Source organism: Symphalangus syndactylus, chromosome 14 (assembly GCF_028878055.3).
Source record: "Symphalangus syndactylus isolate Jambi chromosome 14, NHGRI_mSymSyn1-v2.1_pri, whole genome shotgun sequence".
NCBI lineage: Eukaryota > Metazoa > Chordata > Mammalia > Primates > Hylobatidae > Symphalangus > Symphalangus syndactylus.
In genome coordinates this window covers 43897640-43901746 of record NC_072436.2, presented here as the reverse complement: position 1 = coordinate 43901746, position 4107 = coordinate 43897640, and the positions used below count along the sequence as shown (strand labels likewise).

Genomic DNA, 4107 nt, shown 5'->3' with positions numbered 1-4107 from the left:
ACTGGCATTCCATTATACAAGGCCTCCCACTGGAAATCAGGCTTCAGGCACAATAAATAAAACAGAGCTAATGGTGGCAATGAATTGGAGAGCTGAGAATGTATATGGCTATCATGAGGAAAAGGGTGACTGTTTCATTATTGCTGCTTGGCAATATTTCACTGTTGTATGTGTATGGAAACTATTCACATGATAGAGAACTTTCATAACGCAATAGTTTTTCTTTTGTGCTCTAACAGGAAAAAGGTAAAATTCAAAACCACAAATTAAATCCTTAACTTCCAGATGGAACCTCATCACTGAAGAAAGGAATATTAAGCTTTTTAATGATCTGTAAGAAATGCAAAACAATGTCAACATCAGTGTTTTGGATTGTAATGAACCTGTGGTTAACCTTTCAAGATATGCAGCCAACAGCTTGTGCAACAAAAATGGACTCCAGATAGAAATGATATTTCTCACCCAGCAGGGTGTTTTCCATTAAATTAAAATGTTCAATATTTCTGCACACATTAGCTTTACTAATTGAAACTAACTTAATGCTCTCAAAAGGCTTAAGAAGCAAATGTGGAGGAACACTGGTATTGAGTGGATTGTGCTGACTGATTAGCAACGTGTTTCTGTAAACAGGCAGCACAGTGGTTGGCCTACCTGTTGGTGTACTATTAGACCTTGATGAAAAATGTTAATTTTCATTTGCATTAATGGCCTTTGACGCCGGTGCTTCACACACTGTTTGCTGGCCTTCTCAGTAGGTACAGATGCCAGGCTCCCTCAGGATGGCTTGCCATTTGCATTAAGTATTTATCACAGAGAGAAATAGTCATGGCCTGGCACAACACAAACGATGGATTTGGAGAAATCCAAGCAAGTCCCTGGGGATAGAGAAAAAGGAATGTGAGGCTTTTGCTTTCCTGAGATTTGATGGAATCTTTGAAAAGCTGCTCACCTTTTTCAGATGGCATGACTACAAGTAGTCTACATTTGTTTATGTCAAGTTGTAAAATTTACCATGCCTATTTATATATACATTCAGTAGCCAGTCACGTAGTCAACAAATAGTTTTGTTCAGTGACTACACATATTAGACACAGCTTCAAGAAACTGCTCTGATATAATTTCCAATTCTAGTGGTAAGAACTAGTTGATAAATATCTCTGTGTTGGCATAACCTCAGGGAGAACCTTTCTGTCCCTTCATAAGAAGATGATCTCTTAGACTGGCTCATTCCAAATGTGAAGCTGAGAATGCCTCCTGTGTGCCATTGCTCTGCATGGGGTTTACTGGAGAGGGGAGTAACACTTGGGGAATTCCAGAACAGAGCTGAATATAAAACGAAATGCAAATAGCATGTAAAAAAAAAAAAAAAAGCAAAAAAAAAAAAATGAGAAGAGACGGAACTTGAAAATGAGAAGGAAAGACACAAAAACAGGTTAAAAACAAAAAAAAAAAGCAAGAAATTGAAGCAACCCCCTCTAAACCCAGCAGCAACAGAGCATCCTGTGGCTGGTACCAGCAGTGACTCCATTCACACTCAACTTTTGTTGGGTACATGTCACAGATTTCATTAATTCCTCCCCAAAAAACAATGATAAATATGTAGCGTATATTTCATATGATAGAATGAAAATGCTTTCTTATGTTCCTTGAGGTGCTATTACACAGACACCTTCTATCGAAAATATAAGTATGACATAGGTTTTGAAGCTCGCTATCTTTATCTTGGAAGTGTCGCAACAGATCTGCTTACTTACAGTGAAGACAGTGCTTCTCACTGGAGTCTTTCAAAATCTCTCCACAAACAATGATCTTAGGCTATGATGTTTTATCGGGACTGTTGTGAATGTATAAACTACTCATTGCTGGTAATGGTAAGCTGAATGGAAGCTATTGAGTAAGTAAATGTGTCTTCAGAGGTCCTTGTCAGCCTTTGAGAGAAAAAGGCCACTCATTTATAAATGCAACAAATATTTGTTATAGACCTCCCATATGTCAGGATCTGGGCTCAGCTCTGGAGATAGAGCAGTTAAATAAGAGTGCAAGGTCCCTGCACTAGTAAAATGCTAATCCTACACATTTATCATACTCCCTACCTCTCAGGAGGGACCCATCACCCATGGAAGTGACCTAGACATGTCAGGTTTCAATCCCAGTGTTCTAGGGACTCAATCTTGAAAACAAAATTGGTTAGACCTCTTCTTCTATCTCTGTCTCTTCCTTTTTATTCCATCAATGTCGTAAGGATGAACAGGGTGGCCAAAAGATCCTCCCTTCTCCTTGGGGCCACTCCAAGCACTGGTAAAAAAACAAAGTCTATCTTGCTGTGTTCCCTATTCACTTCATTTTCTCCAGTGCCAGAAACTGTGGCAGACTCTCCTGTCCTCATTATGCATGATGAGTTTCACAGTGGAGGAGGTAATAAGGGAAGTTCTGCTGGTGACATTTTAATTAAGAGACCTAGAAATGCCTAAATCCTACTGTGGTATCACTGCTCCCAGCTTCCCATACTTCTCAAAGAGCAGTTATGCACAGAAGAAAACAGCCACAGTAAAGAAACCTTTTATATGTGGCTATGATATGGCTCCTCAACTTAATGTACAACTTTTGCACTAGAGGGACACAAGAATAGCTTCATTTTGCTATGCTAAAGAGGCTGAATATCTTAGACCAAAGCTGGCCATGTTTCCCTGGGGTAGAGTGAAGGTTCAGAGGACTTCCTTTCTTTGAAGGCATCACTACCAAATTCCCTGTCTGAAGCCCTCCTTAGTAAATTGTCCTGAGGCACAGTAACAATACCACCATAGCAAACAGACTCAGTTACAGGCTGGGCAGTATTTAGCTGTACTCAAATTGCCTCAGCCTATGGCCTTGTCATTTCCATCATTATGGCCCCAAGACTTAGTTCTTTTCTTCATCCTAAATCTTGATGTTGCAGTACTATGCACTGCGTTCCCATGGTAGCCCCCAAGGAGTCTTTGTTGCCACATGTCGCTCCTGTAATCACTTAGATCCATGACCTCCCTCGGCTTTTGGCTCTCATCCCATGATGCTAAAGGCTTGTGTCCACCCCTCTCCTGGTATTTGGAGCCCACTCCCCAAAAGCCTATCTAGTGATGAGATTCTTGTTCTCCAAAGCAGACGCCCTGAACATTGACTTGCAGCCCACAGGACTCTCCACTTGCACACAGCCTCATGCCTCTACTTCTATGCTGCTGTTAGGGCCAGCTTGAAGCTCCAGGGCCAGTCATTGCCTCAAATAGGACTGTTTTGGAATTGTACTAAAGCATTGGGCCTCTCCCACCTGGCTGAATCTCTGCCTCCATCGCAGACCACCATCCACCCTATCCTGTTCTGCTGGATGGGAGTTCCTGACTCCTCCCTGTGTTACATGTTGACATAAAACCATCATGCCTAAAATCTAAATTAATTGCACAAAAACCCACACTATTCTTCCCTCCATGGGACTCTCCTCCCTTCCCAGATTCCTTAAACCTCACACCTTCTCTTCTAATCAAGGTGTTTCTTCAAGAAAAGAACACGGGAGATGTGTCACTTCAACACGGCAGTAAACTAACATGGCTTCATTGTAAACCAGGTATTTGGAGCCCAGTCCACTGTGGATTCTCCACAGTGAAGGGTGAGCTCTCCCGGTTACAGGAGCATGGAACTTTCAGAACGTATGTGGGGGATGTTTGGGGACATAAGGTTTCCATGTGTCCCTAACTCACCTTCAAGTAAGACGGAGACAGGCTTACAGGGATGCTACACTGAGATTATTTTTCCCTGAAGAAACCCCTCAGCTTTCTGTCTTCCTCAACCTGTCTTCTGTGTTGGGCAGAGGTAACCAGATCCTCGTCAGAGTGTCCAGAAGCTCCCTGCACACACAATGCAGAATGTGAAGCCAGAGCCAGCCAGGCAGGGCACATCACAGTCTCCAACCTTGTAGAGACTCACGATTCCTTCTTAATCTCAGCATTCATAAACCCATACATGATAGCAATGGTACTTGCATTATCTGTTGAGAAAAAAACATATTGGCAAAAAATTACGAGATGTATATAAAAGTTCTTTATAAAATGTTGAATTTGTTAATCATAACAAGCTATA

The 4107-nt window shown here is 41.7% G+C and overlaps 1 long non-coding RNA gene across 1 annotated transcript; it reads right to left on the bottom strand.

The window, feature by feature from the left end:
* Positions 1 to 289: 289 nt before the first annotated feature.
* On the bottom strand, positions 290 to 3850 carry LOC129462643 (uncharacterized). The gene is made up of 3 exons (XR_008650908.1): positions 3729 to 3850; positions 652 to 875; positions 290 to 331 (listed from the first exon to the last, which is right to left on the bottom strand). It is a non-coding gene; the product is annotated as an uncharacterized lncRNA (long non-coding RNA).
* Positions 3851 to 4107: the final 257 nt, after the last annotated feature.